General features: G+C 46.6%; 1 protein-coding gene and 1 long non-coding RNA gene across 4 annotated transcripts in view; both read left to right on the top strand.

The window, feature by feature from the left end:
• Positions 1–26,243, top strand: part of FGFRL1 (fibroblast growth factor receptor like 1) — a 173,125-nt gene that overhangs the window by 32,181 nt on the left and 114,701 nt on the right. The gene's annotated exons all lie outside the window — the stretch shown is intronic.
• LOC121069267 lies at positions 4,842–13,056 on the top strand. The gene is made up of 2 exons (XR_005819369.1): positions 4,842–5,738; positions 9,953–13,056. It is a non-coding gene; the product is annotated as an uncharacterized LOC121069267 (long non-coding RNA).

The following is a 26,243-nucleotide window of genomic DNA, read 5'->3' as shown; positions in this document are numbered from 1 at the left end:
GCACCTTCCAGTGGGTAGGTCTCAAAATGCCTTACAGGGGAGGTTGGCACCCATGTCCCTTCTTTATGTGTCGAAGGCACAGGTAAAGAGCTTTCAGTTAATTAAGCAGCAAGGAAAATAGAGTTAAGATCCAGCAGATGTGGCAGGGTTGGAGGGTGGCGTTGGGTCACCCCAGCTCAAACTGCTGCTGTCTGCTCTCCCTCCCATGGCCCTTCACTCAGAATGAAGGTGCAGGTTATTGATACAGAGGAAGAACTGAATTTATTCTAGTTTATTTTGTGTGAACAACCTTGAAGATACAAATCTAAGTGTGTAAATTTGCAGATACGGAGCCAGCTCCTGAAAACAGGGCTTTGGCCAAGTGAAGTGACAGAGAGAAACAAAGACAAGGATGTTCTGGTGAAAGGGGCTTCTCCCATGTGCTGGAGAACTTGATGTTCTTGCTGCTGTGACAGTAGCATCGTTATGAAATCATGCCACGGCTCTTTTGTTTCTTATTCTTAATATTTTGTGTTAGTTCTCTGAGTGCTTCAGTCAGCCAGCTTAGTCCCGCTGCGGGAAGGAGCTTTCTGTAGATTAGGCTCTATGAAATCACGTGGCTGCAGCACTTGTTCTGACTTGATCAAATAGACCCTTCGTTTTTCTCATTGCCTCTAATTTGAAGCCAGACAGGTTGGAGAGGGTGAGAAATCAGCATATAATGCCTTTGGATGGAGTTCTTGCTGCTGCCTTTTCCATTTTGGTGTGCGGGCTCCCAGCAGCCATGCAGTAGGTCAGGCCCTACCACAGGGGCACCAGCTCTGAGCAGCTCTGAGCACCATTAGCCCAGTCACTTTGCTCTGAAGCAACGTGCAGATCCTTGCCATTCATCCCGACCGGTGACCTAGGCCATTCTCCAGCTCGGTCCCCCAAATTCCCTGCTGCCTCCCCTTCCCAGGCCCCTTGCACGTGCTCGGTGGCGATGTGCGGGGCCGCGCAGCGCGGTCTCCTGCCAGACACGCGGGCGTCCTGCCAGCTGCCCTGTTCCCTTGGGCTGACAAAGGCTGGGGCTGCTGCGGGAGGAAGCATGTGCAGCTCCCAAGGGGCAAAGGAGAGCGAGCACTTTGTATCACTTGACAGGAAGGCCTCTGCTTGACAAAAGAGCGCTGCTGACAGGCTCCGAAAAGCAGCCCCGGGGCTTATATTTCCTGAGCCAGCGTGACATCGCGAGCCGTAGTGCACAGGGGTTAAAGAGATGGGAGCACGAGCAGGATCCTCGGGTGTTTGCAGACCTCGGTGGGTGGGTTAACAACCTGTGCGTGGCTCCTGCTTCCCAAAAAAGTGAATTTGCCACCCGTCCCTTCCAGCCTCTCTGCTTTCTGTGCGGCAGCTGGGGCACTGGGGATGCCAGCAGCTCGGGAAGCGCTGGCCAGATTTTTCTCTTCCCCCTCTGCTCCCCCTGCCCCAAGCCTCGCACAGCAGTGAAGTAATCTGTGACATTCAGACAGCGGGAAGGGGAAGTTGCTGCAAAATAAAATAACAGCATCAGGAAGCGGCGCCGTGCTCTTTCCCGCTCCCAGCTGGGAAATGACAGCACTTCATTCAGCCGCTCAAAGCCTGTCGCGGGTTCAGCCTTTGCCGAGCATCTCTGGCTAATAACTTCCCCGGCTGCCCCTGCTTGGCGCTGCCCGCCCGGTGGGCTCAGGGCACTGGGAGGATGAGACAGGCGAGGTGCCAGCAAAGAGCCCCGTTAACAGCAGGCGCTGCACACCATAACACCTGGCAAAACAGTTGCTTGGGTTTATAGCTTCTGTGAAGCCCCCCCGGAGGGTGTTTCTTTTACATTTTAATTCCTGCTGGTTACGTTTTGCAGGAAACCCGGACCTCCCCCCTCTGTCTTTTACGGTGGCTGTTCCTTCTACAGACAGGTCGCAGCACAGCGTTTCACAGCCCAAATGCGGTGTGTAATGTGTCAAAGTGAGAGCGCCCGAGGCAAGCTGACCACTTGGACAGGTGCTGTATACATTCGGAGAGAGGCTTTTCTCTCCTCCTCCCCTTCTCACGGCAAATCAAACACTGGGTGCAAGAAACTGCCTCTCTGGACAGGTGCTGCAGTGCAGGAGGCTGGTCCTGCATTTCATCCGGGGTTTCTCTTAACGTGCACGGAAGTGCAACGAAGTAGATGAACCTTTTGTAATCTACCCAAACCGACTGCCAACAGCCAGTTGAACTGTAGCCGCCAGTTTGTTCCTGGGGTAATATAATCCTAAAAAGAGAGACTCTTAATTTTGTGGGTGCTCAGGTTTGTTAGCACCAATCTGACAGTCCAAAAATGACGTGAAAGGGAGTGCGTGATAAAGTGGGGATATCAACTAACTGTAGGCACCTAATTTAGGTGTCTAAGTGAGGACTCTGAGTTGTGTCTACTCTGTCCACTAGCTACATAGGAGGGTAAAGATAGACAGTGTAAATAGCTCCAGACTTTTGAGCTTATGGGGCAGCCTCTCGAGGGAAACAGTGCTGAAAATGCCATTGCTTTAATGGTCAGAACTGGGCTGGACAGTGCATCAGCAAAGCATTCATGTGCTGATGAAATGCGAGGAATCGTAGAGAAAGGTCTCCTCTGTCATAATCCACCCCTGCTAATCTGAACCAGAAACGTTTCCCTTCCTTCCCTAATAGTAAGCAATTCTTCAAAAGCAACCTCAATTTTCCCTTCTGTAGTGCTCCCTCCTTTTCTAAATCATCAGGAGAAAAGAAAAACAAAACAAAAAAATCAACTTAACGTGTCAGACCCAGTGAACAGAGGCGGATGGCACTGGCTAAGCACCTTAACATTGACAGCAAGATTCACACATTTTAAATCCTCAAAAGCAGATTATATTCTTCGTTTATGTACGACTGGAATGTAAAAATAAGCAAGGCAAAGCCTCCCTTGTTAACTGGAGTCCTAAACCACAGATCTGCTATGGATTTAATGCCTGTTCTCTTCATCTGAATCTGAAGGGACACAAAGGAGTCAGCGCCTGGTAATGGGCTTGAGGTTCCCGAGGAATTTCCGTCTACTGTTCAGGGAGCCCACAGTTTCAGCTCTGGTGGGCCTGCCTGTGGCTGTCCACAAGCCCTCTGTAATCATGTGGTTCCCTTTTTAATGTCGGCCCCTAAAAACTGCTTTCAGCAATTACAGAGCCGAAATGGTCGCCTGTAAACGCATGAGCCGCATGCATGGCTGCGCTGCCTGGAGAGGGCGGCCCCGCTGCTGCCCTCCAAACCAGGCACTTCCAAGCCTTCTGCCAGGTCATGGTCAAGCCATCAGAGGGGAGACATCTGATCACTCGTGGTCCTTGTGCTACTGGGTGAGTGCTGGTGCGAGGTGGAGGATGCCAGGTGTGTAGGTGCTCTGAAGATGGCTCTTCGAGGATGGTGTGGATGAGCTTGCTCCCTGATGGGGTTTAAAAGGGATGGGTGCTTGAGTGGCAACAAAATACTGGGCACTGAGGACTCACCATGATAGCCTTTGAGCCTTGGATTGTCTGCTAGGCATCCTAGAACAGATTTTCCGTGGACTTAACCATGTACCTCGTGGGATTATAATGCAATTGCTGTTCTTTTTTAATCAGATCTCTTCCATAGCACCCACTTTTTTAGCACACACCACCTTTAGGAATTTCAGGATAACCAAGTTGGTGGAGCCCCCCAAGTTGCCCTTTCAGCTTCCAGCCCCTCTGTTTGCATGCTGTGACTTAACAGTGTTACCTGAGAGGCGATGCCATCTCATCGCTGAGCTGTCATCGCTGGGCACGGTGAAAGGAGTGTGACACCCCATAGCTTGTAGGGTGCAGCATGACCGTATGAAATACTAAGCTGGTCCTACAAAACGCTGAGAGACTGTGCCTGCTGTAATTAAAGCTCTTCCCATCTATTGGCTTTGGAAATTGTCACTTCAGCCCTTCAGATGGCTACAGCCTTTAGTGGTTACCCCATCTGCATAGAGCTGCCTTGTACTTGCGCAAGGATGACATAAATGTCTGTCCATGTTCCTGTGTTTGTTTGCTTTTTTTCTCTTTTTCTTTTTTGAGTTGCTTCTGGATGTTTGCATTTTGCGCCTGGGTTTTATCACTGAGGCTCCTCCACTGTCAATCCTCTTGCAATTGCTTATTTTTCTTCCTCTTGCTGGATATTTCTTTTCCTCTATCCCACCGCAGTCTCCCCAGGCTTCTCCTGCTGTGGTACAGCTAAATCCTGAGAGAGCTGGACTCTTCTATATCCTGAATCAACAGAAAATATCTGCAGTGTTTCTTGGCCAGGTGCACTAAAACAAGCAAAGGTATTAAGTGATGTCACCATCTTTCAATAGAACTGGTTGGTCTCGGTTTGCCACAGAAGCAAGAGAGCAGCTGTGAGCCGTAAAGAGGAGGCCCCCGGCATGTATGTCTGGACCAGTGCACCCCAAAGCCAAATTTCCCTGTACAGTGAGTCTGATTTTCAAGTGTCTGACCACTTATGGTTGTACAAAGTTGCAGGAGGGGAGGTGTGTGCTGCCTGTGGGGGCTGTATTCCTTCCTCTTCAGTCAGCCTGCTGCAATTCATTTCATAGCTCTGTTCATCCTCCTGCTTTCTGCCCTATTGCTGCATTTGGATGTGCTCTCTCATTTGCCCCACACCTCGTTTGATCAGGGCTCTGACCTGACCAGGACCTTGGGAAGCTGCCGTGATAGTTGTGATGTAAAACCCTACTGTGCTAGCATGACAGGACTTCAACCCGTTTTGCATCACTGTAAATGATTGCTGCAAAATGAAAAAAATGCACTCTCTTTTTCCCATGTATGTAATTACATTAGCTCTGATATATAGAGAAAAAAAATCTGGGAAAGGAACTGTTTTCCTTTAGAAAAAGTCCCATCCCATTAAAATGAAAACGCCTCACAGAGGCTTTGCTGATCTACAGACCCAAACAATCCTCTTGAAAATAAGGGTTTACTTTTAAGACACTTTTCACACTTTGTGTTTTGTTGCCGCTTAATGTTGAGCTGGATTTTGAAATTTCTGAAATCCTACGCAAAACAAAATGCCTGTCTTCTGTCTGTCTCCGGACGGCAGGAGGCTGTCTATGCCGTGCGCGGTGGGATGGGGAAGTTGTGGGCGTCTGAGGGAGTGGGTTTGCTGGAGGGACACAAGGCAAGGAGTTAAATAATCGTGGTGTAGTACTGTCTGCCTCGACATGGGCTCCGTGTTCAGCCCAGGTCAGCAAGCCGTGTCTGCAGATAAAGAGCTATTCTGGTAAAGTGAGCTCACAGTGGATGTGTAAATGCAATAAAACCTAAAATTTGCATAACGTATACCCCATGACCGAGTCTTCTCTCCCTAAGAATCAAAGTTTCTAACCTGTTTTTGGAAATGGTCTTCCTTAAATCAAAAAAATAAGACAAAGATAGAAGTAAATAAACAGGCCAGTCCAACATGGAGGCCCTGGCAGCTCTGCCGTGGGGGAGCCTGGTGCTCAGCTGCAGATGATGACAGAGCTGAGGAGAGACACCACCCACCTGCTCACAGCCCCGGCCTGTTAATCTGAAACTGCTGCATCCCAGTCTTGGGCTGGTTTTTAAATAGCAAGTCAAGAGGGAAGCCATGCTTGTGTGGGGACTGAGGGAGCTGAGTTTGAGATAGCGCACAGACGGAAAGGCTACTGGGACTGCAGCCCTCCTCTTCCCATCACTCAGGTCTTGTGAATAGCCCGTGTGTGTGTTTTGGCTTTAAAGGTGACTGTTTTTTCAGATAAATGCCTTCTGGCATGGAGGTTAGGGGAGGAAAATTGGCAGAGGATAGTCTGTGTTTCATCTTTTCTGCTGAGGTCTGGGCATGCTGCAATGGCTGCCATGAGGTTGGGTGGGTTGGTGGGTGAGACACAACATGGCGGGTAGGACATGAGATGGCAGGTATGGCACAACATGATGGGTAAGGTATGGCAGCAGGGAGCTCCTGAGGTGGCCCGCAGGCCTGATGTCTGTCTGGAGGGCCAGTGTTTCCAGGTAAGGGCTGTGTGTGTGACAGGAGGGAGAAAAGGGAAGGTCTTGGTGACAATGTAAGCTAGCACCCGGTCTGTGAGTGATGATGAAGGCAAGGCTTTCAGGGCAAAAGGGATGAAAGGGCTGTCAAATAAAAGCAGGATTTCTGGAAGAAAGTGGTTAGAGCCTTCTTTTCTGGTGCTTACAGCCTGTTCGGCTTGTCAGGTATCCTACGCTTTCATTTAAAGGGTGTTTATTGGATTTATCCCATAACTCTGGCAGAAGCTGCACTGCTCTGTGAGGCCTCAAAAGAGGTCATGGGAGTGGGATTAGTCCCTGGTCCTGAAAAATAAGGTGGAATGACTGCCTAAAATGGTCCTTTCCAGACCTCGAGGAGATCATGGTAAGCCCCGCATCCCAGCCTCCTGCAGTCCTTGAAATGAGTTTTAATTCATTTCACCCACTTTCACCCTCTGGAGGTTCCCTCACTTGTTTTTTTACCCATCCGGAGGGTTACCTGGGACATGCAAGCAAGGCTAAGGTGGGTGCTGGAGCATATCTATTTATCTCAATGTAAAGGGGTATGGTGGTAGGTCTGGTGTGCCCCTGAGGTGCCTGCAAGCCCCACTGCTGGCTGAAGTCTCATGTCCTCTGAGATATGAGCTGTGTCATTTGAAGTGTATACCCACTTCCGTGTACCTATTTGGACCAAGCAGATCAGAGGAAAACCTTCAGCCAAGAGTGCGCTCCTCATTTGTTAGAGCCTTGACAAGTTAAATAGAGGGAGAGATTAAATATGAATGGGACTTATGTTGGAAAGACCTACTCTGGAGACATTAAAGAAAAGGGAGGTAAGTCAACAGGAAAGTCACCTGATTAATGTAGGAAAATCTAAATATCGGGGGGTGCTGTTGGTGACCCAGTTTCCACCTGAGACATGCCTGGTGGATATGGCATTGCTCTGCTCAGGAGGGAGCTTCTGCCATGGCTTAGCACCATCATTATAAATGCCCTTACAAGTTTGCCTTTCTGAAAAATAACATGAAAAAAGCTGTCCACTTTAACAAGTTGCATGCAAAGCAATTAATGGATCCTTTCCACGTGCTGACAGATTTTGTATGTCTGTCTGCCTGTCTTTCTCTAGTTATTAATCGCTTAGGCTGCTAAACACAAGTTTCTCATCCATTATCTTTATTTATCATCAATACTTGTCTGTTGGTATGCTTGACTGTTGAATTGAGCTAAAGTCTCACCGATTCCTGGCAGATTTATGTATTACTTGCATGAGAACATATTTCTGCTGTCTGTTTAAATTAGAGTGAATATGCAGTCATCTTAATGACAAGATCAGGATGACTCCAGCTTTGTGTCAGCATAACAACAAAACTTGGCCTACATGCTATTTTTGCTCTTGCATAGGAAGTCTTTTTTGGTAATTGATGGACTCTTGTTTCTTTTTCTAAAGCATTTACTGAAAAAATGGATTCCATTATAAGGCTATTTCTTTAGCAAGGAAGTATGTTATAAATAGAAGGCAAAACTTCTCATTCCAAGAAGGCAGCACAAATCTGGACCACATCTGCTGACTTCAGCAGAGCTATACCAGGTTTACACAACACACGTTGCAGCTGGACTTGTGTTGTGTATACACAGAGAAGGTTAAGTCATTGTTAGAGTTGATGGGAACGTATTTGGGAAATGAAGCTTTCCTGAAATTGTTTTCGCACTTTTGCTGAAACCCATATACTTGGGAAGAGGTATAAGTTTAATGAAAATTTAATCAGGAAGGTTCAAAGAGAGAAGCCAAGCAAGCAAGAGGAAGAGCAAGACAGTGTGGTCCTTCTCATTTTTAGTTCAGGATGGGACGTGAAGCTCCAGGTTCAAATCACTATTACATAGCATTTTCACTACTCTCCATATAGTCTGAGGTTGCTCAGTGTCATGTCCAGTCTTGTTTTGAATATCTCCAAGATGGAGATATCTCCAACCTGTCCTGGTGCATGGAGTTATTCTTCCCCGGGTGCAGGACTCGTCCCTTTCCCTTGTTGAACTTCATGAGGTTTCAGTTTGCCCATTTCTCCAACCTATTGAGGTCCCTCTGAATGGGAGCATTACCTGTTATATCTCCATCCTAGTTTTTTATGTGGAGGAAAGGCTTTTGCTTAAATCCAAGCCACACGTAACAGTTTTTGGTTTTGGATTTGGATTGCATGACCAGAGAGGTCTGTTTTCTGAGTTCGGCTGCATTTAACATGGTGATCAGGAGAACAGCAGTGATGTTATGACAGTGTGTGGTGGGTTTGGGGAACTTTTTTATGCTTCTCCAGGTGGTATGAATCTGATCAGAGCAGTCTGGAAGATTCCAGCATCATGGAAATGAGTTCTGCAGCCTAATTACATCTACAGCCAAAGATTACATCTCACATCCTAAGACCAGAGCAAACCAAGCCTGGTCCCAGACTCAAGCACTGCTGCTTCTGCTTAGATTAGAGGGCTCAGAGTAGGTTTAGGGCTGTAAAATGGTTGCATTGGTATTTGGCAGAAAAGCGATCTAATGCATCATGAACATTTCCAACGTTGGATAACTGGGATGCTTCCAGTCTGATTTCGAAGCCAATTAAAGCAGTGTCCCTGAGTACTGCATGTTACATTATGCACTGGATAAATAGTATTCAGGATAGTGTAACATGCATGACATAGGATGGAGAGCTATGTCAGTTTTTGGGGAGCATGAGTTTCTTATGCTGTCGTGACTGTCATGGGTGCATCATGGCTGTGTATTGCATGTGCAAGCCACAAAGCACAGCAGCACAATTTGCAAACCTCTGCCTTGTTCCTGGTATTTTGCGTACGTCTGCAGATCATAACCCAAAAGTGCTTTGTTATGAGAGGAGACAAGGTAGAAGACAAATCTTATAGCCAAAAGTTGTCAGCAGTGGTAGACTCCATAATCTTCCTTTACTTCTGTTTCAGGATTAATGGCTTTCCTCCCTCCAACATGGACAGCGTGAGGCTTCCAAGCAATTGGTACCTTCCTGTTTAGTTTACAGCAAACACTGAAGCAATGTCATGTTTATGGTGGATGCAGCCCTGCATTCAGGGACAGGATGACTTGTGTCAGTCCCAGAACCCACGAGGTTTGGTATGCAGCTCTTGCACCACTGGAGATGCCTCGTCATTTACCAGATGGAAGAAAGGCAAATGGATCTCATGCTTCTATGTTGAAGCTTGGGGAAATTGGGCTTTGACAAAGGTTCCCAGTGTAGTTCTGTGCACTTCATGCTATTTTTTCAGGCAGGGCCCGTTCCCCAGTCACCTGTTCCTGTGCCATGCTGTGCTGCTCTGCCAGCTGTGCTGATCAGGTTGCTTGGTAAACAGGATCAGTGAAATGATGATGTTTAAAAAAAATAATGAACCCCCCCCAAACCAAGACAGCAACAATAACCCCCTTGAGAGTTGATAACACTTCCTCTCCCCCGTTGTTTACTCTGTGCAGATTTTAAGCACGGCGAGGCAGGGGCCATCTCTGAGGCACTGGCGTCCTTGAAGTGATGTGTTATAGACAGAAGGGAAGGAGGGAAGAGCCCAGGCGTCATCGTCAGAGAGCACACAAACTATTTTTGCAGGCAGGAAACCTTACCAGGCCCAATAGTTTGGACCTGGATGTGCTTCTGAGAGGTAGCCAACCTTTCCTAGAACTAACCTTTTGCACTCTTGCTGTTGAAATCCCCATGCTGACATCCTAACCCTGCTGGAGTGCAGCCTTTTCATTTCTTGGATGTGCCAGCAAGCTCTCTATTTATTTTTTTTTCCCTTCCCACAGTCAGTCTATTCAGTCCCTCTTAGAACAGCCTGTCCTGCTGGGACATTTCAGTGCAATTAGATATTAGGTGTCAGGAGCAGATAATGGGCAAAGCGTATCAGGGGAGATGGCACTTAGCTAATCGCTGGCTCTCTTTATCTAACAGGCTATTTCAGGGAAAAACAACAACAATGCAAGAAGGCTCCCACTGTAGCGTCTGTCTGAGACTGGCTGCTGGTGCTTTGGGGTTGTGTCGGCATTTCCACCCAGGCTTCACTTGGTGCTTTCCCAGCAGTCTTGTTTTCACAGCTGCCCCATGACCGGGCAGGAGCCCGTAAATGATTGTAGCCACAACTCTTGCAAGACCTCGTTGTTGGCAGATCTGTTTTCTGCTGGATCACTTTGGTGTTGTCTTGGTTGTTTCCCCAGGCAAGCCAAGAACCTAGGTATGGAAGTGTGTGTGAAAAGGAGATGAGCTATTAGGATAATTAGCATCGTCCATGAAACCTCCACACTTTAGATGCTTGTTACATCAAAAGCATTTAGGGTTGAAGTTACATCTTTAAGCATTTTAGTGAGTTTGAACACTTGACTCTGTATCTCCAGCATCTGCCTGGTTTAGGTGTCTTACATCATCTTTCTGGGATCTGTTTCAGCAGCAGAGAAAAAAAAAAGTATGTTAAATAAAACCTAGGAAGGCTGAACTTACACACTCAGATTATTTTTTTTCAAGTGTTCTCTGCCTGAAACTAATTAGCTCATGCTAATTAGCCCTAAGTGGTGAATTGCTAGGGAGGCAGCTGTGGATGCCATCAGTCAGACACCAAAATCTAGTTCCTGGTGAAATGAGAGCCCAGGTGAGCCTCTCCAGTTGACACAAGTGTTGTTACTCTGAAGACTTGTCCTGGGTACCCCAGCTGGTTGAAACTGGAGAAAAAGCAGGAGAAGCTATATATATATGAAGGCTTTGGGAAAATAACTTTAAAGAGGAACAAAAACTCCATCTTCCTGCTCGCTGCTGTCCCATACAAAAAAGAAAATCTCACCATGGAACTCCTGAATTACAGGAATTCCTGGAGCCCCAGCAAACTTTGTCTAATCTCTCCCAGTCCCTCACGTATCGCCTCTGAATGTTTTCAGTGAGTTCCCAGACCTCGTGCTTTCTTGCTCCTGATAACTAGCCATTGCTGGGATGCCAGAACCACTGCATTGCATAGTTCAGCTATCAACAGAAATATAGTGAGATAAAGGGGATGGTTAATACCAGAGTGTCTGTGGTAATGCAGATGTCAGAGATACTCAACTGGCTTTCCCGGACAAGTTCTTTAAATGGGTCAAGTTACTTTGGGAAAATAGTATCTAGCTCTTTTGAAAGTGTGGACATCCATAAGAACATCATGCAGACATTTCCTCCTGTTGAAGAGTCAGGCATCCATCAAATATATCCATAGTACTTCAGAGTCTTGGCAAAGTAATACCACCTCGTCTGGGGCTTTCCGAAGATAGCCTCCTGGGCACTGAGCGTGTTTGGAAAGCTCCGAGTTGCGACTGAAGATGAAAAGCTGGCCTGAATGCAGGGCAATGAGTTCCTTTGAGAATTAAGTCCATAAAAAAATGAAATTTGATAGAGGAGCTGAAGGATTTATTGAAATGGATGAGCAATTGTAGGATCACAGATGCCAAAGAGGAAGAATAGGGCTGTTGGGTCTTCCTGCCAGGTCAGGGCTGTCTAGTCCAGCAACTTGTTCAGTTGTTTCGAATGAGGGTTTCCATTGCTTCCCTTCTGAGACCATTGTGTTTCCTGATAGGAAAAAGTAGTAACAATGAGATCTAACTCCCAGGCTAAATTTTTCTTCCATCTAATTGCCGGCTAATGTTCTTAGTCATTTTAATGGGAAATACATACTCCAGAGAGAGAGAGAAGGGATTTCTTGGGGGCCCTCAGATGTTGTGCCATTGGCAGTGGCGTTTTCACCAGTGTGAAAATTTTTGCTTCTAGCTTTGGAAATACCTTTAAGCTATGGTGAACTCATGAATGAAATGAGGGTTTATCCGTCCTTCTGCGTCTCATCGGTGGGATGCTCTGGCTCTTTGTGCCCAAACAACCCTGTGTAATGCACTACTGCGTGTGTCAGAGCAAATGTGCTCTTGGCATGTGGAAAGTGCAGGGTAGAACGTGAATTTGAGCTAAAACTTCTGCATTTGAGACGCATGCCCACTGAGCAGGGGTGGCTTGAGCATATTTGGGAGTTTATAGCTGCTACGGGCATGGGTCCATAGGGTGACTGGAGATCCTCATACTGGAGAAGCTCTGGAGAAGTGCAAAATGATAATGGTTATGCCAGCCCAGGACTTTATCCAGGACTTTATCTGGGACTCTTATCCCTTTGCACTGAGCAGGGGAGGCAAAGGCCGGAAAGAGGAGACTGCATTTACTCCTTCATTCATGGGGATGCTGCACGTCACAGTTCATAGAGGGGGGATTGGTCTCAGCTGTGAAGGCAGCTGCCAGTCTGCTTCTTCTGACGGTTGTTTAATGCTTGTTAAAGGAACTCACCCTTTAGTTTAGATTCAGCATTTCACTTGATAGCTTTCTGTGCAGCCACCGGGGCTGGGAAAAGGGAGGGAAGAGGAATCCCAAGAGCAGTAGCAAGACAGAGGAGAACAGCCAGGGAAGGGAAAAAAATATAAGGACATTGTTTCTAACAGCACTTAGTGGCCTAGATTTTCTTTTCACAGCTATTTCAAAAGTCTGCTTTATTGTAGATCCATTCAGCTTTTATTGGTATATAGCACACTGGGTAGCAGCAGCCACTGTTGTCTGCACGGCTCTTAACATGATACTCTGCCAGATGGCAAGAATATAAACCTGCGTTTGTACTCTGCGATTGATCAAAGTTTTTTGCTGTTGTCACCCCTGTAACATTGTCACAGATGTAAGGCTACTACACCCCGGCTCTCATCCCCGCTACCTCCCTGTGTATAAATTCAGTACAGTGCCCCTTTTCATAGCAATATAGTGCCCGCATTCCTTAAATCCCAAGGATAACCCCGTGCAGGGGAGGATGCACTGCAAGGTTTCGCCAGGAGGCTTTTAGATGAGGTTTGTGCACAGGCGTGTGTAGGGAGTGAAGCTGGCTGGGGGGGGGGGGTGGACCTCCAGTAGATGGAAATCAGCAGCCCAGCTACGTAACTGCTCTGAGCTACTCCAGGGCAGAACCCAGCCTGGGATCTCAGCAGGAATCCCGAAAAGGAAAGGGATTTGGGAGCGATTTAAAAAAAAAAAAATACACAAGGCGATGTTCAGTGGGTTTGGATTAACAAAACTTGGCGGAGGAGAGAAGCTGACTTGGGAGGGGAGGGGGACTGTACCTCTGTAATGAGCAAAGAGAAATCCCACCCCGTGCGGGGAGGAGATGCAGGGGTGGCCCAGGGGTCCTGCTCTGCAGATTGCTCAGGTCAATTTAATTCATCTTTACTTTCCCCTCTGCTTCTTCCCGTTCTTCCCTGGCTTTCAGTAACATCCTTAACATCCCTCTTATTGCTGAGGGCATGCATATGCCAACACCTTTCAGCAAAGAGCCCTGGTAGTCTCAAGTGGCTGTGCCACGGGCTGGACACAGCTCCTTTCCCTGCGGTGGGAGAGCCTTGGTATCATGATCCACCTCCCTGCTGGCCGTAAAAATCCAGGGACACGGCCTTGTCTCAGAGGGAAGATGATCTTTGCTCCAAGGGGAAGAGGATCTCCTGTGGCCAAAGGGGGCTGCGTGCCCACACCAGAGGGAAGCAGAAGAGGGGAGAGAGCATCACGAGCCATGTTCTTCCCTCTGCCCTCTAAAGAAATGACCTGCAGCCGAAAGGGAGAGGGAAAGCAACGTCCAGAGGTCTGTAGGACTACTTCTTTAGATGTTTTTTACAAGACTGCACCCTTGTAATCTCACCTGATGCTGCTGGACCAGGGCCTCGCTGTGTGACAAGGGGAGATGATCCCCTTCATCGTGCTTCTGTGTATGAATCACCTCTGGGAAAACACGTCTGACGCATGTTGTAAAAAAGGCAAGAGCCTCCAGTTTCGTCCTGACATTTCACAGAAGTGGCAACTTTTTCCCTCTCTCTCTTTTTAAATGTAAATGGCTTGGGTTTTTCTCACATTGATGGGGAGGAGGGGAGAAGCAGCCTGGTTTGGGATGATTTATGGCTCCAGGGTGGCTAACATTTTGGCGAACCTTGCAGGAAGAGCCTCCGAAGCATGCCAGCTGTAATCTGCCGAGCTTTCGAAAGATACACTGAGCAAGATAACGTTTTATTTATCCTTGTACAAACAGGCTGATGGAAAATGTGCACGTCCCAGACAAGGAAATTCTCCCTCCTCCCTCTGCCCCCTCGCCCCAGTTCAGGCTCCCCGGCAGCAGCTGAGCTCTCTTACTACTGCAGTCCCCGACAGCTTCAAATTCACTTCCCTCAGCACCTTCAAAGGAGGTTTTGATAAATGCATTACACTTTACAGCCAGCCAGGGCTCTAATTGCCAGGAGGATTACGATAAGCTTTTTTCTTGTTGTTTCAAAACAATCTGGAGGACGGCATGCCCTCCCGGTGCAAAGCTTCCCCCAGCCCAACCGTAGTTGGGCGGGGACGAAGCAGCGGGGTGCAATATTCACCCTGATTATTACACTAAACCGGGGATTATTTGATTATAATCCAACTGAGGCGGTATGGAGCTCGATGCAGACCTGCTGGTGACCTGCCCTCGATGGAGGACTTGTGCCAAGGCAGCTTTTCCGTCAGCCGCCAAGCGCCCTGGCACCTCTGGGGGCTCGGGAGTCCCAGCACCAGACCAGCCTCGTGGGCCAGCGAAGTGGAAACTCAAGAGGTCTGTCAGCCCCTGGGAGCGATTTCCTTTCTCCAGCCATGCAGTTATTGTGCATCAATGCTTTTTTTTTTCCTTTCGAAAGGACGCTCTTGCTCCTTTGCTGCTAAGTTTAATGACCAGGGTCTGGTTAAAAAGTAACGCAGGGAAAAAAAGTAGAGCTGCCTTAAGTTGTGATCTAAAAATAGGGAAACCTATGCCATTAAATTGAGAGGATTTAGAAGCATAACCATAAAGCCAAGAGGAGTTTTCCAGGAGCTATCAAGTGACACAGATTTCAACTCCCTGCTTCTTCTAATTTTCTTCTTTTAAAGGTGAACTGAGCAGGCTTAGGTTACTATTTTGCTGCTTTTGACTACAAACAGAATTCAGGGGGTTCCCACCGTGACAGATACTGTTAGAGTTTCCTTTGTAATTGTTATTGATTTTTATTAGTAATATATTTCTAACTCTTTACCATCAGTCAAGAAAAATGCTTTGTAAGAATTGTTTAACCCTTAAGTATCCCAAGATGGGATTGATACATACACGACATGTATAGTTACTGTTCTTGGACTTAACAAATTACAGCTTAAATCTTGAAGCATCAGGAATTTACCTGACTGACCTGAGAGGAATCCCTTCCATCTTTGCCATTACCTGCCCCTGTCTCCTCCCGCTCATTGATAGTTTCAGCATGGCTCAGCGAGATGCTTTCAGGAGAGAGGAGTTCCACCTTGTTTCCATTTCTCAGTGGGGTTGGCATGAGACAGTGGAGCTTTGTTCCAAGGCAGTGTCACCTTCTTGTGTCTAGAAAATCGGTTTTCATGAATCAGTGTTGCTTTTTACTGACATTTCTTATCGACTTACCTACTTTTGATTGGTCCAGGCTTCAATATTTGCCCCAAAGCCCTATATACTACTGAGATTGTATACATGGGCTTGTGCTCACCCCAGATGACACCGTGCCAGTCTCAGTATTGCTTTGTATGAAAGAGTATCAGGTGGCTCACTATCAAGGAAGGCCTCATTTGTCCTTTTTTTCTAGACGGTGTCTTTGAATCAGCTGGGCTCTGTCCCTTTCTCAGGTTCTTGAGCATGAACAGAGCTGTCCAGTATGCCAAAAGGCTGCCTGACAGACAAACAAGGAAATATTCAGGGAACTTTGAAGGTGATGAAAAGCAAAGTTATTCTAGATAAGCTCTGGAACATACTGCCATGAGATAACACCAGGGGCACGTGCTGGTTGGGATTAAAAAATATGTAGATATGTTGATAATGGGAATATCTGCTCTCATATTACCCTGTTCTTCTTTTTTAAGGGATGCTAATCCTGATGCTTTAAAGGCATATGCTGAATACTGAACATATGGTTATTTAAGGACTGCTTTACTGGTGTGTAATGGTATGCTATGCAGTCAGTGGTTTCCTAGTGTGAACATAGCTGCTAAAACAAAGCCGTACTTCAGCCCACACAGCTAAAGCATCCTCTGAAAACCAAAGATAACTGCAGGATTTCTGATACATGTTGTCTACGCTGGAGACTCCTGAGTGAGGCTGGGATTGCTCCTAAGCAGCCTCATCCTTACAGCGCTAACACCCTTCCAAGACTTACAGCTGCCTCCTGGATGTCTGGAGGCAGAAGAAATGTGTGTCGTCCCATTTAGTGTTTCTGGCTTTCCCCAGTGCATTGGGATGAACTCACCGTCGGCTTCGGAAGCACCCCTCTAGCCCCCATTCTTGCAGCTGTTTGCTGTTTGGTTGTTTAACTGGAATTCAGCTGGCAGGGCAGGCAGACGCTGCTGTCTTAAACGTAAGCTGCTGTCCCCGTTAAACATGCTGTATGAGCTAAGCCACTACTGCATGCATGGGTATTTTGAGTATTTTCAATGTGCTATAAATGAAGACAAAACAAAAGAAACAGCACTGTGGCTTGGCTGAAGATTTTGAAGAGTGTTTCAATCTGAATAGGAAACACTACCTTTAGACAGGTATGTTCTGCCTGCTTCAAAACTGAATGGGAGATGCCAGAGGCTTTCTGTAGATTTCAATGGGAATTGCATCTATTTTCTGACCCACCACAATCTCCCTTGAGCTCCTCTAGCTACTCTCTTGTTTCAGAACAATCCCACTTGTTTTTAACTCCCCCTCCCTGTCCCCATCGACCCATCGCTCCAGTTTATTTAGCAGATGTTGGCCTAAACTTTTGTAGCAAGGGTAAACAGAGCTAAGGTCAATCAGAGAAACACAGCACCCCAGGAGAGCTGCTGCTTTTCACCGCTGCTGGCGAGCCTGCGTCCAACTGGAATTGGAGGGAATCTGAAAAGACATGGGTAGGATTAGTCCCATCGAGTATAGGAGAGTTTATACGTATAAAAAAACCTAGTCACACAGTACAAAAGTGTGCAACCCTAACATGAACTGGGTAAATCTATACTCTTCTCATGTTTCCTCCGTTTGAAGACCTTGCGTTTTGTACTCTCAGCGATTACCATGTGAATCAGTGATTTTAAAAAAAAAACACAACCCCAGCATCTTGATAAGAATCCGACTGTGCTTTACCAGCCCATCCTGTAAGGTAACCAGAGCAAGGTTCTTTCACTCCAGCCATTACTGGCAACACAGATTATATTCTTCAAAGTCTGTCTGTCTCGTTCAAACACAAGGTCCATATCTTGGCTGAACATTAACGTTACCTGATAGGCCCTATGTCCAGCTCCACCTTGCCCTTCCCAGCGTGTTAGGCTTTATAGCAGAGTCACAACGTGAGCAGAGGGAATAAAGAGCCTTTGTGCTCCTCTTGGGTCCATCCCCTGAAGCTGATCAGGCACCAGGATTGATTACCGGTCAGGTAAAAGACCTGATAACCTACTGAATCCGTATGCAGACCCCTTTCTGACTGCTTCCTCCTCTGATTTGCATTTCAGGCTTCTGTCTCGTTTTGGAAACGATTTGCTCTTTCCTGCGGTACGGTGCAAACGGGAGGAAGTTAACATGGGAAGAGTCAGCAGGGAAGGCGTGAGCTTGAAGGCCACCGTTTTACTACTGTACAAATAGAAATTAAGGTCATCACCTGTTACTTAAAGCATAGCAATGACTAGTTCAGCTCCTCTTCTTCATAAGTACTAGGAATCAGCGTTAATTTATCCATTTATTAAATGTATATACATAAAATAACATTGAATTATTAAAGTTGCAAAACAAAGAATCGAAGGAAATGTCCTCTTCTGGCTTAATTCAGCATCTGTATGCATATGCCAAGTGATACAATTTATAATTAGAAGTTCTCCTACCATTTTTCTCCTAAAATTACAGTTCCCCGTAAAAATGTAATTACATGTCCCAAGCATGCAAAGCCTTAGCCTAAACAATTATGTTAGGCAAAATTATGAGCAATTTAACTTCTGTCATCTTCAGTTTTAACAACCTGATGATTCTCACCCTAACCACAGAGACTCGTGGTAGCTGTTATAAGTCCCATATGGAACTCTGCAGTTTTTCCTGTTTGGGATAGGAACAGCCTGTGAAGAAATTTTGTATTGAAAGGGTGTTTTTGTTGTTGTTTTTGGTTTTAATGTTGTTATTTTTCTGGCAGCCCTAGCAAACAGTGGTGAAGTTTGTTCAGTGCCTCTTCTCTCTCTGCTCTGCTGGTGTATGGGTAGAAATGGGTATGGTTTGAGGTAAAGGTTGTGAAAGTGGGACTGTACCCATGCTGTTGGTGTCCACGTCTGCTGGAGGATGCTTGACTTCATGTGAAAACGTGGAAAACTCTAGGAAATTATGCTTCTCTCTCCTCCATTTGGGAAGTGACCCAACAGGCCCCAAATCCCTCACTGCTACAGTACAGGAACTGTGAGGAGAGGTGAAGCCTCTTCTCGCCTAAACCCAACAATTATAAACAAGCCATTTAGCCAGAGCATAAAAGATTGTATAAATGGAAGTATGCCTTCCCTTAGGGTTTTCCATCAGAGGGGCTGTTACCCTGACACCCAGCTCTGGGGAACAGCCTGCTCTTTTGTGAGCAATTCCTATGGGAGGTCTGAGGAATTTTGAAGCTGTCAGGCTGTAATACCCTGGTTTTAGCTTTTTCGAGAAAGCGCACTGTTTTCCAGAGACTGAAGCCAGACTGCTGGCTTAAAGCTGCTACATTTCACCAAAAGAATGCTGATTATTTCACAGTCATGCGAACGCCTGACCGGTAGAACGTGTGGGCAGTCTGTGATTTTTTTTTTCCTGTTTTTTTTCACCGATTTGGCTTCTTAATACAATGCCTGAAGATCTTTTGAAAGGGCCAGAAAAATCTGCTGACGGCTCACGTAGCTGATTTGACCCAGAGCGCCTGCTTGGCTGAGCAGAAAGATGACACTGCAGCAAAAATGTTACTTTAAGGGAAAAGAAAACACGCGCAGTGCTCCTGCTATTGTTCCCAGCCTCTGTTCTGGTGCCAAGCTCGGCACTTAGGAAAACACAGAGGTACCAGGTTTTAACCTTTCGCCCGCTTCCCGCAGGTGTTATCTTTTGCTCTGAATGGGCAGGAGGAGGGCCACAAGTCACTTTTCTAGCCTCTGGCAGCCCCACTGGCTACGAGAAGCTTTTTAGCGGGTTTCACAGCGAGCAGCTTAACAAGATTTTCAGCAAAAAGAGGCATTTGCTCAGTCCTACTCTTTCTAGGTTTTCAGCTGGTGTCTTCTCTTGCAGTGCTGAAAAATAGTGGGGGTGGTTGGGATATCCAGCCTGTGCTGAATAGGAGCCATGGAGCAGGCAGGTCTCTCTGTTTTTGTGATTTAACTACATTTCATCACTGACAGAGGAGTTGGAAAGAAATCTGAAATGACTTTAGCGAGGTTCCCATTTAAATAGTTATTGTTTTGAGCAAAAACGGTCTGGGGAAGGAGAGCAAAGTGCTCTGACTTCAAAGCTTGTCATTGTGGAGAAATCTGATGGTGAGTGGTCACGCATACCGGCCCGTCGCTCGTACGGCAGCAAAGCCAAGGGTGCTGGCAAGCAGCCTGGGCATGTTCCTGTTACAGTCTGGGTGAGAGATGCTCAGCTGGTGCAAATCGCGATAGCTGTGTTTAAGTTGAATTTTTTTTAACTTAATGACTGCACTGAGGGCTGGACTCCACTTATGAGCCTGTGGGAGCTTCTTAAAACCTTCCGATCCTGTTACTTGTTTAAATGTTAGAGAAATCCTTTGAGCCCAAGAAAAGTGGGTATAAGTGTGAACAAGACTTGTACTCTTTCAGTTTGCCAGGCTGCCTTGCTGTCCCATTGCACTTAACAAGACACTGATAAATCCCCAGCTGGACTGTGCGTGCCCTTCATATCTGCCACAAGAAACCAAACCCGCTCATGTAGCCCAGCTGTAGGGCCATTTTTATGAAGACTTACCATGCCATGTTCTTGTAACTCAGCTGAGTCCTATCCTGCATCATTGGGACAGGGCGATCGGAGCTCAGCAATGTGTCTCCCTTTAATTTCTGAGCAGTCTTGGTGTTCAGATGGAAATATGAAGGCCACGGGCTTTTTTCTGCTCAGCAGTTGCACCTGCAGGTTCACAGGCATGAGCACTCCTGCCTTGTGGATTGGGTCACTCCATCTTGCAAGGACGATGCATCAGTGATGACAAATGGGTGCCTCTAAATATTGAGAAGGTGCCTGAGAGGCAGGCAGATTATCTTAGAAGCATCTCAACTAACCCTGGTCAAGAAAACTAGTTTTATTTAGCCTCTAATCTGTTGATTTGGTGAACCTTTTTTTTGGAAGATGTGGGAAGTTAGATGAGATGAAAATTGGCAGTTCATGTCTGGACGTTGCTTGTTTGTCTATGAGCGTAATAAAAATGAAAGACATTTAATACTAGGTATTTTTGACGACTACTCATTTTTTGTGTATCTGAATATCCTCCTGTACAATTGAAACTGATAGGTGTTGATGAAAGTCCATTGCCACAAACACTGCTCAATGTTTTTGTCAACAAGGGAGCTGTGTTATTTTGCACTGGTCGTACTGTATGAGAAGTTTGAACCGATTCGGACCTTTCTACTAGAAAATAAATGCTCGGCCCCTCTTCTGAGTGCAGTGTCGCCAAAAGTGCCCAAAGTGTTAGAAGTGGTGTGTACACAGCTGAGAAGATGTTACAGGAGGAGGCTGTGATTGCGGCTGTCCAAAGGCTGGCAGATCTATCTCCAATTGCTTTTCTGAGATTAAAAAAAAAAAAGAAAATACTGTTCTGCACTGGAACAAACCCAGAACGTTTCACTTTTTTTTTTTTTTTTTTTTTTTTCCTCCCTCAAGTTGAAATGTCACCCAACTATCCCTTTTGGACTGAAAACCTTGGGCTTTTCCATTCCTCCTGGCCACTGTGCGAGACCACCAAAACATGCAGTTACTTATCCGTACTTTGGGATGAGCTATGCATGGCCATCCTGGCAGTAGGAGTTCAGCTGTGCCTGTGCAATGTGGCTTAGATCCCAAAAAGCCCTTCTCTGCTGTCAGCGATGACTTTAGGGTGAAGCTCAATCCTGGCTTTTGCCAGGATTCTCCTTGTTTGTGGATTCATTGTCACTTAACCCATGCAAGTCGTATTTTAAGTACACATGAAGCTATTTCCTCCTCACCAAAATAAATCTTGGGGGCACGCTGACTGGCTCGCTCTGGGTTGTTTTCTCCGTTGCTGGGTTTGTTGTCAGGTCGTGCTAACCTGACCACGGTTGGATGTGTAAGTTGAAGGAAGCATGGGGCTGATTCTTCAGCTAAGGTTCATAGCTGAGTTGCAATGGCTTTTGCAATTTGAAATTTTCTGTAAGTGAGCATCTGTGTCTTTTAAAATGACCTGGCCCCTAAGGAAAGAGTTTGATGATACATGGGCTTGCAGCCAAGGCTGGACAAACCTGTTGGGGAAGGGGTGGTGGAAGAGAAAGGGAGGAGAGAGAAAAAGGTCATAACTTCTAACCAGGGGTCTGGTGGTGATGCTATCTAGGACTGTTTTGGGGCTTTTCCTTAGTGAAAATCTAACCACTTTATTTAAAAAAAAAAAAAAAAAGTAAGATGAATAGCACCATCTCCATTAGGCAGATGGGGAAATGAGGCAGAGAAAGATGAAAGGACTTTGGCCTATTCATCCCACCAGGAAAACAACAACATCCAGGTCAGCCAAGTCCCTGTCTTTATGCTTTAGTCTTCAGGCCGTGGCTTTCTAACTACCTTGCACCTGTGTAAATAGTGAGGCAGGTGTAAAGCTGCCGTGGCCATCCGCTGGGGAGATGTCTGTGCTCAGAGCCATCCTCGGAGGGTAGTCATAGCCTTCCTTGTTCTTCTGCCTGCCCCACGGTACGGCCTGTAGCCTCCCCAGAGGAGAAAGCATTGCTCTTGCAGCGTAAAAGCCTGTAGTCAGCACGAGAGATTTCATGCTCTGTCTCTTGAAATCCAATATGAAGCAGTTGCCTTCTCTCTGTCCCACAGGCTCGTTACGCAGCTCCGTGTGTGGCCTCTCCCCATAATTAACCTGAGGGGGTTACTTTCCTTTTCTAATTTGTAGGAAGTGGCTCATGACATCTGTTGCAGCCCCAAGGCTCCTTCCTGCAAACCTGTAGCTGTTTTTCGTTGAAAGAAAAGAGGTGTAACGATTAATCAACGATTAACCAACTTGAGTCCTGGCTTTGAAAATAACATCTTCCAATTGCTCAATAAAAACTACTTGGGAGTAGGGAAGAGTGAATATGGCTTTTTGCAGGCAACCATTGACTTAAACCACAGGACTGAACAACCTAATTTCTCTTCGTGTTGACTCTTCAGGAAAACAAAACAAAACAAAAAATAATAATAAAATCAACCTGGGATGAGTTTTAATGCGCTTTGCTTTATTTATTCTGTTGGTTTTATAGTGCAAAGTTACAGCAACCCTCTTGCTGTCTCACCTGTTCTCCTTTGCATATTTCCACTTACCTGTTGCATCTCACCTTAACAGAATTGGCGCTGTGGGAGCTTCCCTATAAAAACCATCATAGAGTTTTCCCTAGGTCAAAGTATTTTGGAAGCCAGAAACACGTTTCCTGGATGTGAAAGGCAAAAGGGATCATTTGGATTCCCTTATCATGAACAGGGTTTTCAGGTTTTCTGTTGTATTTTGTATATGTAGGTGGTATTTGTGCAAGGAAAATGCCCAAAAGAGACAGAAGTATGTGCCAACTTAGCCAGTTCAAGGTGTCTGTGTCTTGCTTCTTGAAGCTCTTAGTTGTTACAAAGTCAGTATTCCTCAGGCCAGAGGGAGAGAAAGGAGTAGAATAGAAATAGAAATAGAGTGGAATCTGTGCGTGCACCAGAGCTGTGAGAAAATGGGAAAGTTTTGTTCTCACTGATTTATAACAGGGCTTGAACTGAGATTTTTGTTATCTAGGCCGTGGCTCTTCTGGGAATCATAATTTTCCATCCTGGACCTAGAAAGTTTTTTACAGATGCAATTTTGATATACTTTCACCCCAGATTTGCACTTTTCTTCAAGTTGGCACCTTCTGACTGAAACACAGGCAGTTGGAAAATTGCTGTGCTGGAATCCCATCCGACCTCTTGCACAACAGGCTTCACAGAGCCTCACATGGTAATTTCAGCATTATATCTGTCAGGCATGGAACGTGAATTGTGCAGAGGTAGCAAACCTTTTAGAAAGCTGTCCATTTCGGGTTTGCACCAGGCTGCTGTAGTGTGAGTCTGGCAGCTTTGAGCCCCGACATGGTTGTTGATACCTTAAGAGCAGCTGCGTACGCGTGTACCGCACTAAGAGCAGGGGAATGGAAGTCGCTGGCTGGCTTGCTGAGGAGCAGGAGTCCCTTTGTCTTTTAGCACCAGGCCCTCTGGCACTTCTGCAGTGGTTTCATATCCGAGAGCCGGGGCAGCGGAGCAGAGCGCTGTGTCTTCTACAGGATCCCAAGACCAACGTGATGGGCCCAGGCCAAGCACCCTGTCCTGTCGTGGCTGTTGAATGAGAGGGGTGAGCTGTCCCCTGCCACATCCAGGCCATCAGATTGTCCTCTGGGGAACAAATCTGCTCCCCACATGTGTCAGGGTAGTGGCAGCAAAGCCGCTTTGTGGCCCTTGGCCCACTGCTGTATGCCGGGGTACAAGGTATAACAGGGAAGAAACGTTTCTCCTCACAACACTGCACAATTACAAGGGCCCTTTTAGCTTTAACGCCGTGTGTTTGAGAGGTCTGCTTGGCAAGCAGCTGAACAACCCCGTGGTCTGTGTGAAGGAGCAGCATATTTAGAAGAAAATATATGGCTCTTTGTTAATAAATAACAAAGTATATGGGAAATTCTGTGTAGGGGGCCACGGCAAGACCAGGCTGAGTGTGTGGCTGCAGAGTTGAGGGCTCTGTTCCAAGAGAAGGGAGCTTTTGTGTGCCGCAGTGTTACAGGGGTGTAACAAAATGTGTAAGGTCCTGGTTAAAAGCTGATGGGCCTGACTTTTCTGGAGAACAGCAGTGATATGCCCATTTCTCGGGGCTGCCAGAGCCTGGGCTCTGCGGATACGCTGTGTGAAAAGGCTGAGAGCAAGGTGAATCCCTGCCATCTTCCTAGGCGCATGTCATGCTTTGCTTTGTGGCCATTAGGAAATTGTTTTGAGGGTCATCCCAGAACGAAGGACCCGTGGGCCTGCCTAGGAATTGCTGACACACATCCACCAGGCCTCCCCTGCCCTCCTTCCATTACTGAGGCATATCCCCAGTACAAAATTTCCTTCCAGAGCTTTCCCTACTGACTTAAGTTATCACATGGATATTTCACATCTCATTCAATTTCAGGTTCCTTTACAGGCACCAGAATAACCCCGAGATGCTGCAGTGAGGTAGAGATTTAGATTTAGATCTACTTTATTGGGAAGAAATAACACTAAGAAGTCAGGTCCCAAGCATTCAAATGCACGTTTGATGACAGATGCTTAAATCAATGCTTAAACACCCAAATGTGTTGCCTGGCCCTGATCCTTGAAAGCTGTTAAGCACTTGTAATTCTATTAATTTAATGCCAGTTTAACAGGCAGGCATCTTCTGCTACCACCCCCTTCATTGAAGAGACAGAGATGCAGAATTGTTATAGAAAACCTCTGATTTCACCCTGGTTAAGTCCTGCAGCAGATGATAAAGATGTAATGTTGCATTTCCCAGAACCATGACTCAGTCTTCAACACTCACGAGGGCATTATAAGGTCTTTTAAAATTACCATTTGGATGCTCGTTACTTGTTTTCTGGCTGAGGGTTCAAACTGTCAAGATTTCCACAAGCTCATCACCACAACAGCTAAAAAATTCCCTGAAGCTCATCCTTTTGTGTTAACCCATGCCTCCAGAAGCAGGGACTTGATGAAAACATACTAAATATAATGAAACTCGGGATGAAAAGAGCACAGTTGGCATCTTGGAGAGTTTTGCACAGACACTAGCAGTTATAAGCCTGGCTTTCCTTGGAGAAATGATGGGCTACAAGTGGCACCTTCTTGTTCGGATGACTTTTGCCAGGAATCCCACTGAGTCAGCACAGCAGAGGGAGGGTGAGGTTGCTTCTCACCCTCCTTGTGCCTTGTCAACAATAAAAGTGTGCAAACATAGACTGCAATTTTTTGTTTAATTGTGTGAGATGATTTGGAGAGAGCCAGCTGTTACTTTTCTCCCCGGGGAAGCTTTTGGGCTGACATAACCCAGCAGCAGGGAAGTGCATGGACGTGGCAGGGGGATGGTAAGGGAGGGCAGGCGTTGGGTCTCACGCCTTCCCAAACCGAATTACAAGTCTGTCACTATCACATCTTGAAGCGGATGGCTCAGAAGGCAGTTGACATAGGTTAAGCGCTATAAGAGCAGCAGAAGTACCGTGGCAGCACACGTCAGAGCAGGGGTGCTGCGGCAGCCACCCCATTTGTAGGAATTCAATCCAGTGTCACCGTGGGGGCCGTGTTCTTGCTCCTCCTTGCACTCGTATCGCACCCCTCAAGGCTCACTGGTGGCAATGAATGGACCTTTATCAGCCTGAAATGAAAGCGTGGCTGTGCTAGTAACCACACAGCTTGGCCCTGGCTAAGCCCTTGGTGGTTGGTAATGAAATTCAGGGAATTCCAGACACAAGTGCTTCTTCATTTCCCTCTGCTTTTATCTGAATGACCAGAGTAATTTGTGCAGAGGAATGGAAGATCTTGAAGGCCATGCCAGATAGCTCGCTGCACAGCTCAGCCTCCCAGATGCTCGCAGCCTGTAGGTCACTTTGCAAGCGTTTCACTTCCCCTGGCAGGGAATCGAGAGATAGGAGCATACCAGAGGGAAAGGGTGCCGTTACCGATGTGTTCGTCTGTCGCTGCATGCGAGTGAAGCGATAAGGTGCATCTGGCACGAGGTCTCGCTGTGTTTCCTCTGTGCTTGCTGACATGGGGAACTAGTGTGCTGCTCTGTGCTATGGCTCATTGCCCCTGCGCCTGAAAGAATTCAATTCATTTCATCTTTCAACGGCATTGCCATGTAGGGGAAGGAATTACTTTCTTTTTGTTGTTTGAAAGACTAGTGTGCATGCAATCTTATGTAGTCTGTGTTTAGGAAGAGGAGCTGTGGGCTGTGCCAATATACAG

This window comes from Cygnus olor, chromosome 4 (assembly GCF_009769625.2).
Source record: "Cygnus olor isolate bCygOlo1 chromosome 4, bCygOlo1.pri.v2, whole genome shotgun sequence".
Classification (NCBI taxonomy): Eukaryota; Metazoa; Chordata; class Aves; order Anseriformes; family Anatidae; genus Cygnus; species Cygnus olor.
The sequence above is the reverse complement of the archived record's forward strand: the minus strand, read 5'-3'. Positions and strand labels throughout refer to the sequence as shown.